The sequence below is a fragment of the Haliotis rubra genome, unplaced genomic scaffold, assembly GCF_003918875.1.
Source record: "Haliotis rubra isolate DU_JTF1 unplaced genomic scaffold, ASM391887v1 Scf257, whole genome shotgun sequence".
Lineage (NCBI taxonomy): Eukaryota > Metazoa > Mollusca > Gastropoda > Lepetellida > Haliotidae > Haliotis > Haliotis rubra.
In genome coordinates, this window is record NW_025766636.1 from 218,040 (window position 1) to 228,157 (window position 10,118).

A 10,118-nucleotide genomic window follows, 5' to 3' on the forward strand; every position below is an offset into this window, starting at 1 on the left:
ATTAAGGGTAAGTTACTTGATTGGTTTTCCAGTTATCTTGACAACAGATTACAGAGAGTAGCTATAGACAATTACAATTCAGATCTAAAGAAAGTCACTGCTGGGGTGCCACAAGGATCTGTCCTTGGGCCATTACTGTTTTAGTTTACATAAATGATATCATTGAGGGTATCAGTAGTAACATTCGTCTTTTTGCCGATGATACTTCGGTATATGTTATTGTTGATAATCATGTTGTTACTGCCGCTTCCTTAAATAATGACCTAAACAGGATCTCTCACTGGGCTGAAATATGGCAGGTGAGCTTTAATCCTGGTAAGACTGAAGCTGTTTTATTCACTCGCAGAAATACCGGTAATCAATTTCCAATTCCTAAGCTTAAAATGCATGGAGTAGACATTACTGAAGTCGGCTACCATAAACACCTAGGAGTAACCTTGCAATCAGACTGTAAATGGAACTCCCACATTGGTGAATTAGTTAAAAAGGTTCGTCCATTGGTAAATTGTCTACGTAGTTTTAAATATAGATTATCTAGAAAATCATTAGAGCAAATGTACAAGTCATATATATTACCAACGTTCGATTACTGTTCGCACCTTTGGGATAACTGCACTAAAGAACAAGAAAAACTTGTCGAAAATCTACATTTAGACGCACTGCGGACAATTTGCGGGGCTGTTAGATGAACACGTCATGATTTAATATATAAGGAAACTAACTCTATGCCCTTAGTTCACCGTAGACAAATTAGCAAGTTATCATTATGTTACAAAATGGTTCATCATATGACACCAGTTTATTTAACTGATCTACAGCCAGAAAAAGTATCACAGTTAAGTGACCATAGATTAAGAAACAGTAATAACATTCAAACTATAAGATGTCGTAGTGATTTGTATAGCAACTCGTTTTTACCTGATACAATACGACAATGGAATGATTTGCCTGAGAATATGTACGATATTGAAACCATAGGCCAATTCAAAAATGCATTCCAATCATCAAAACCACTCAATGTTAATATATTTGATAAAAACTTTGGTACACGTTTCTGCCAAATTATCCACTCACCCTTCAGACTTGGGTGCAGTAATTTGAAAGCGCACATGTTTGAACGGCACATTTCAGTTGATCCATTCTGTTCCTGTGGTCACCCTAACATGATGCTACTTTACTTTACTTTACTTGTCCTAATTATTCTAACATCAGACATCGCATGTATTTTACGAACATGGATATAATTTAAATTCTGTCCTAAATGGTAATCCAAACAAAAATGTACTTGTAAATGCTTTCATACTACAATCTGTCCATACCTTTATAATAAAATCGCATAGGTTTGATAAATGATTAATAATGTTTGATACGCAGGTTGCTTGCTTTCCTATCATGCTGCATATTATTTAATATTTGTTTTATTCATGTATCAATGAAATGGAGAGGTATTCAAATAAGCCATTACGGCTTGTTTACCAATCCTAGTTCAATTTATTTTGAATAAAATATGTTTACACCAGTGGTATTAACATTCACCTGGCAGCAACACTGGACAAGATTCCAAAAATGCTCACGTCCGCCAACATACACATTTTCATATGTCAGAACCTAAATACCTTCTAGTATAGGTCCCATCTTCTAGTGTAGGTCCCATCTTCTAGTATAGGTCCCACCTTCTAGTATAGGTCCCATCTTCTAGTATAGGTCCCATCTTCTAGTATAGGTCCCACCTTCTAGTATAGGTCCCACCTTCTAGTATAGGTCCCACCTTCTAGTATAGGTCCCACCTTCTAGTATAGGTCCCATCTTCTAGTATAGGTCCCATCTTCTAGTATAGGTCCCATCTTCTAGTATAGGTCCCATCTTCTAGTATAGGTCCCACCTTCTAGTATAGGTCCCATCTTCTAGTATAGGTCCCATCTTCTAGTATAGGTCCCATCTTCTAGTATAGGTCCCACCTTCTAGTATAGGTCCCATCTTCTAGTATAGGTCCCATCTTCTAGTATAGGTCCCATCTTCTAGTATAGGTCCCATCTTCTAGTATAGGTCCCTGCCTGATTAGTCTGCAGCTGTTCTACAACTATAAAAGAAACAACATAAAGTAACGTCAACATCACTGCTTATATATTTACAATAATATATTCTTGGCAAATATTTTAGTGAGTTGAGTTTTAAGCCGCTTTTAGCAAATTTCCAGCAATATCAAGGCGGGGACACCAGAAATGGACTTCGCGCATTGTACCCATGTAGGGAATAGAACCAGGATCCTCGGCATGACGAGCAAATGCTTCAACCACTAGACTACCCACCGTCCTTTAGTCAGTTGAATATTTAACAGTAGAAGCACTCGTCTGACAACAGGCAAGACTAAGTAAGCATGCATGTGATGAATGAATTAACAGAAGTATGGGTGAAATGAATGGTGTTAAGCGTAAATGGGTGAACGAAAACCGGCATGAAGGAAGGATGAAGAGGTCACATCCTTGCTCAGATACAGGTATGTTTATATGCAGGATAACGGTACCAATACTGACCTCTGTCTTCGCACACTGTTTATATACTACAAACAAAAAATATGGGAACACCCTAAACTTCTGTCTCCCACATGCACTAGGCTGTTGTGTTTGGGCGTTTGAATCAAACATGGTGCTGGTGTGTTTCAACATCCTTTCTGTCGCTGTTTTTAACAATGCTTCATTTCACTCAAACTCAACGAATATTGAATCAGTTGCTTCACTGCATGTTCCAACATGTTTAAAGTGCCAATAAGCACACAAAAAGTTGCATTTACCTTAGAGTATAAATGCCCTCACCACGTTTCAGTTTATATATGACTATCAAATTTTAGGATGTTCCCATATTTTTTGTTTGTAGTATATGTATAGTTTCTCTGCAGAACATTAGGTGCAGCACCGTGTGGAATATACCCAGACCCACACACCCGGTAGGTTAATATGTCGTTTATACATCGTTTATCTGGCATGTATTGTCTTTGTACTGTATATGTGTGCTCATGTATAGCAACAGAAAGGAGTTTCTCAAGTGTATGCTAATTACTTACTATACCAACTATTCTTTTTGTATCCCACTAGTTTGTGTATGAATTGTAAATCTGTGTTTTTAATCCACGTGCGATGTTTTAACGCCACACTCAGCAGTATTCCAGCTGTGTAGCGGCGGTTTGTATATAATCGAATCTTGACTAGACAAACCATGATCATCGATCTATGCAATTTGGATACGATGACGTATGTCAACCAAGTCAGCGAGCCTGACCACCCAATCCGGTTTGTCGCCTCTTACAACAAGCATGGGTTGCTGAAGACCAATTCTAACCCGGATCTTCACGAGTCTGTCAACTTGCGGGTTTGGGAACTATTACTGAGACACATGTAACATGCATCGCTGTTAATTGTAAGCCGATGTTTGAACATGTTCTGAATTGTTCTTGCACATGTACTGAACACACGTATCCGGGTAGTTTCTGCGTGCACAGTGTTTCTTGTCCAATTCGAATTCCGTAACATCCATGTTTTGTAGATGCTTTGACCTGGAATGAGCGTTCATACACTGCGGTATTGACTCTCATTAACTAAGCTATTTAGAGGTCGGGTTACCTCAGCCCTTGTGATTGTGTGTGTGAGTGAGAAGACCCATCATAAATGCTTGAATTCCACGGGGTAAATCAAATAAAGTGCACTTAAACATTCATTTAAACAGACCAACATTTACTTAACATCCTGAACAGGTGTTGCGTTGTCTAATGGGTTACTACTGTTACTGATTACGTGTGTAATTGTCATGGTTTATTCTCTCGGTGTTGAGGCTTCTAGTTTCATGGACCAGGTGTTGATTCGGCTTCTTTTTCACGTTTTGCTGTTGGGGATCACACGTATGGGTAGATGTTGTCTTAGCTTTAGTCGACACACCCTGTGGGTGCATGTTCTACCTTTGGCCCCAACCAATGCATGTCCATCACGAAGAGTAATCACCACTAACACGTTCCCATGCACCTATCTGTAGTTACCTTTTTCTCCATCAGCTTAACATTTCCTCATTTTTCATTTGCTCAATATAATAACTGTGTCCTCTCGCAGCCGTTAAAACATTTATCGGTTACTATACCTACTTCTCTTTATTTACATTTACTCTCGTTTCGTATGCTATGAGTTAACCAACACCAGAGGAGGTAAAGACTATTATTAAAGCTTACAAAGAACATACCACATGGCCTCAATCCGATTGTCCAGAGGGCTCAGCATAGTGGATGATGAGCTCCACTGAGTGTCATCACAAGAAGTGGCAATTCCAACCAGAGCCCTGTTATGCAAGCTCCAAGTTTCCATCCGATCATCCAGCCGATATGTTGTATACATTGATATGTTAACTTAGTCTATTTCAGAATTACAATTGTTGGGTTCACTCATAGTTCTCTAACGGACTGATTCTTGGTTAACTTTTAAGTTTCAACTTGGGTATTGACAGGTAAAACTTGGAACTCTATTCAGATCAGAAGACAGAATGGAAGAGCTCCTCTAGTCCATGCCTGTAACTGTACCAGACACGAAACCACTAACCAGTCTCTATTATATTTGATGTCTGAACGGAACCCTCACTTGCCAGTTGAATCGATCTAGCTATCGGGATTGAAACCAGCCAGGGACATCATACTCAGATTCTTTACGAAACAAACTCCAAGAGGCTTATGACCTAGCTGCTAGAGCATCACAGACTGCAAAATATAGACAGAATACTGGTTATGACTTGAACGTCATAGGTGCTATAGCTGAAGCAGGCGACAGAGTTTTAGATAAATGCCTTTGATGGAAAAAATAAATTGGCTGAGCCTTGGGAAGATGATCCATTTATGTTCTGTTGCAACCAATCCAGGATTGTTTGTTGTGCTGAGGGAATCTGGAGAATGGGGCAAAGAAGACCTTTCAGTAGAAACACACCTTACCTAAAGGACCAGTCCCATTTCTGAGGCATCAGCTACACCAAAGCCAACACCTGCACCAAGATCCAGATAAATGTTTCCGGTAAAACCAGCAGGTAGATAGATTAGATATATATTCTTTATTTCCCCATAGTTTGAAGATTACAAATGTATATGTATATTATACAGTCATATTCAAGTAGTTTATTCAGTACTCTGGCCACATGGCCTATTGTACAACAACACGACAGAATACAACTGAGTCACGTGTGGGACCTGATATTAAATACATTTTAAGATATAATGCAACAGATTTAATAACGTTCATATTTGTACTATTTAACAAATTTATCACACTATGAATAGCAATGACAGAATGGTTTGGCAAAAATCTAGTCCTTAGAGATGAATATTTACTACAAACAAGTAATACATGAAGCTCATCTTCCCTACCACAATAACAATGAGGACAAATTGTATCTAAGTGACTTACACCATTCTCACACCTTTTCCTGTTTATAGCAAAATCGTGGAGTGATATTCTCATTTTACAGAAAGCTCTTCTCAGGTCTCTATGCCTTAGCGACGATATGTACATTTCCGGTTGTAGAAGGGATAACTTCACTTGTTTATAGTGCTCAAGAAAAGATGAATTATTGATTGAATAATGCCAGTCTTGTAAATACATATCAATTAGGCGCTGCTTGAAAATGTAAAGAAAATGTTTCGGATCACCAACATCTTGAGCCAGCCAAACATAGGAATATCCAGTCATAAATAACAAACTTCGTACATTAGACGCCCAGGTGTGTCTTCCATCCTCGTCCAATTGTTTCAACATTAAATAACAATTGTGTGGATATCTCCGAGGGTCTTGACTTAGAAGACGAAGCCAATACTTAACTACTTTACACTGGCCACAAACATGCATGGTGTAACGCCCAGTTTCTCCAAGAATTGCTTTATTTGCGGCAAACTTCCCAACTCCTAAAAATCTCTTGAAGTAAGACGCATGAAATTTCTCGATAGATTCCTGGTAAGCAGAACCCCATATTTCAGATGAGTACAGTAGTATTGGAGATATCTTGGTGTCAAACAATTTGCACGCTGTGGAGAATGGCAAGTCCTTATACTGTTAAAATAGCTGATATACAGGTAAAACAGCTTTTCCTGCCTGCGACACCAGTGTTTGGCAAGCTTTGGACCATTTTAATACGCAGGAGAATAGCAAACCAAGGTATTTGTAATAGGTTACAATCTTTATAGGTTTCCCACATACTGTCCATGATTCATTCTTTGCAACAATTCCACCTTTCCTAAATACGACGATGTTAGATTTGTCCATGTTAATCACCAGTCCCCATTTAGCACAATACTCCGCTATACAGTTAAGCTGCCTCTGTAGTCCAACAACAGTATACGAGAATGTAACAATGTCGTCAGCAAACAATAGTAGCATAATGTCTTCAATAGACGAGGAAACAAACACTCCATGTTCGCAAGTAGAATACATATCACGCACAAGTTCGTTGATGAAAAATATAAACAATAAGGGACTTAATATACATCCTTGCCTAACACCAGATGACGTTCTGGCCATCCACTTTGACGCAAGATATAACATGACTGTACATGTTCTTGATGATGTTATATAGTTTACAGTCATATTAATGGTACATGATACAACAGAAACGCACATGAAATAATTTACACAGGGTGGTAAGGTGAAATACAACAGTTATATATTTTTCCATTTAATTACAGAATTTGAGACACATATTATAACATTTACCCACACATCATAGTTTAGCTGGTCCTTTACATCTTCCGGTATTCCGCCAAGTAGGAATTTTAGAAATTCATCATCATCGTCATTGTAGGTCCATAATTTTACAAACATATTAACATCAAGTAAGTCACAAATTTGTTCAAATAAGACATTTCTTTTAGCAATATTAATCTTACAAGTCATAAAGACGTGCTTTAAATTATCGTGCGCCACAGTACCATGCTCACATTCCTTCTACTGAATGGGGACAGAACCCAGTTTAATAAGAAAACCAATACGTTTATAGTACCTTGGTCCTGTCAAGCGCCAGTTGCCATAGTCGATTTACACCGTCCGATATTATTGTCTGATACCGTATCAATGACAGCTTTGACTGAATGGCATACTCTGCTGCTTTTGGTCCATCACATTGTAAGACCTTTCCCTCGTGATACCATTCTTGACCATTTCTTTTGCTCTTGCGATAATAACTGATCTTCCCGCTTGCAACATGCCAACGGCATGTTCACGTTGCATTTGACAATCGTATTTCAAGTACCGTTAGAACTGTGGTTTAAAAGTGTTGCAAACATCGCATATGAAGCAAACTTCGATGCGAAGATCACGTGATCGACTGCACGTGCAAAACCTGATTTGGCACTAACATCATTTGCACGACGAATGGATGGGTTTGAGTGGGTTTTGCTAACATACTACATAGATGTATCATTTTTCATTATTTCTTCCTGACTCAGTATATATAAATTTAGAACATACTACATATTTTTTAATTTCTTCCTGGATACCATATTTAGCTGATAATTCCAACATATGAAATATAGGAGATTTCATATCTCGTTTATGCTTTCTGCCAATCATAAAATATAAGTTCATTGTCATATTGCAAGATTCTATGTAAATACAGCTGTTTGAAAGAAAACTTAATACTGCTGTTACATAATCTGCCAAGTAGCAACAGAGAACGTTGATCTATATAAGCTTGTAATGATAAAATACCAAGGTTATCCACAACAACTTCATTAGGCATATGCCTATCAAAATCCTGTATTCTTTTACAGAAATAACGTTGTGTGGTTTCCAACATATCATATTCTTTATGAGATAGCTTCCCCCATACACCGCATCCATATAAGCAGCATGGCAGTATAACTCTATCCCATATACGAATTGCAGCAATAGGATTTAATCCTCCAAAATGCAACCCTGAGTCATGATTAATATTAATCATTTTTCTCAGTTTCTCACAAACAGTACCTGTTCTATGAACAGTTGATTTGGAAGTAGTAAAATACACTCCGGCATAAACAATGAATTGTTTTACGGGTACATGGATATTACAAAATAAAAGGTCATTGGGCGATACATTTTTGTTGTTACCAAACATCAATACAGCACTCTTACTTACATTATATTTCAGCTTCCATTTGTTTGCATAACATTCAGTTACATCTAGCAAACATTGTAGTCCCTTGGGGTTGGAACTGGTAAGAGTTGTGTCATCAGCTAATAATAAGCCAGGACATTTTCTCCCTGGGAGGCATAATCCACAACTTGTTCTATTGAGATCATATAATAAATCATTTATGTACAGCGAAAAAAGCCACGCTGATATAACATGGCCTTCCCCGACACTTTGTATAACATGAAATTGGTTCGATTTGAACCCTGCAAAACTAACATAACATTGCATAGACATATAAGATAAACGAAGGAGTCTCCACATTTTACCAGATATACCAAGTTTGTCTAATTTATAAAATAGACCATCAAGCCACACACGATCAAACGCTTTCTCATTGTCGAGAATAGCACAGTATACTGGTGAATTCTTTTCATTGTAATATGCAATGGTTTCAGTAAAAAGCGCTGCCATCTCAGCTCCTGCGTGTTTTCTGAAGCCAAACTGGAAAGGGTGGGGGAAGGAAGTGTTATTATCTGTCCATTTCTCAATTCTATCTAGGAGCAGACGTTCCAGGAGCTTACTCAGCGTAGATGTTAACGTTATACCTTTGATGGAAAAAATAAATTGGCTGAGCCTTGGGAAGATAATCCGTTTATGTTCTGCTGCAACCAATCCAGGATTGTTTGTTGTGCTGAGGGAATCTGGAGAATGGGGCAAAGAAGACCTTTCAGTAGAAACACACCTTACCAGTCCCATTTCTGAGGCATCAGCTACACCAAAGCCAACACCTGCGCCAAGATCCAGACAAATGTTTCCGGTAAGACCAGGTACTGGACCATTAAAGACATTCGAATCAGGACACTCAGGACAGTAGGTCAGAAGAGGAAGCTTTGTTGATTATTCCCGCAGTGGACACCATAAAGACACTTCCATAACTGGGAGTACTGTGGTGTGTGTGTGTGTGTGTGTGTGTGTGTGTGTGTGTGTGTGTGTGTGTGTGTGTGTGTGTGTGTGTGTGTGTGTGTGTGTGTGTGTGTGTGTGTGTGTGTGTGTGTGTGTGTGTGTGTGTGTGTGTGTGTGTGTGTGTGTGTGTGTGTGTGTGTTTATATCTACCCCGAGACAAATGCTATGACCAGGTGTCTTTTCAACAGATGTTGTTGATATTAATGTTTGTCTGTTTGTTTGTTTGGTGTTTAACGCTGCACTCTCTATCGGCGGATATAATGTAGACTGGACAGAAACAGAACCTGAAAACATAGGACCAGAGCAAGAAGATTCATTTGGAGAGGAATCACCTCCCGTAACTTGTGTTGTTATACTAAGACCAACGCCACTTCCACGACACTGTGGACACCAAACTAAGAAGACTGGATGGCAGACATCCAGGAAGTGTGTGAAGTTTGATCCAGTTTGGTATCCGAAGAGTAGACCAGCAAGTATGTGATGTGCCAGACTTTGATCCAGTTTGGTATCCGAAGAGTAGACCAGCAAGATGCTACTGGTGTCATTGGTCACATCAGCAGCGACATTTCTAGAGCTCTTCTTTCTGTTTTTGAAGAACCACCAGACGGACGTGGACGCCAAGGAAAGTATGTGGCAGTAACACAGTTTGTGTCTATAGTTTGTTGAACATTTAGTGTAATTCATGTACATTATCTAGTCTCTGAGGCCACTTGGGCCGTCAGCTAGGCTGTATGTTGGACACCATAGAGTCTCTGTAGTCACCGTAATTCGTTGAAAGGGAAGTATATCTGACTGAATGGGTTCTAAAACGGAATTTCTCTTTGGATAATTTTGGAGCTTTAGATTGAATTCTCAAATAAGTTTTTATTATGGTAGAAAATTGTTTTTCTATTGTACATGCAATATTGTATTGATTTCAAAGTGTGTTAGATACAAATACATGGTATTGTGGATTCGGTAATCTCATTGTTATAACCAAATACCCTTCATTCATTTATACAAACATTAATCAAAATATGTGATATTAG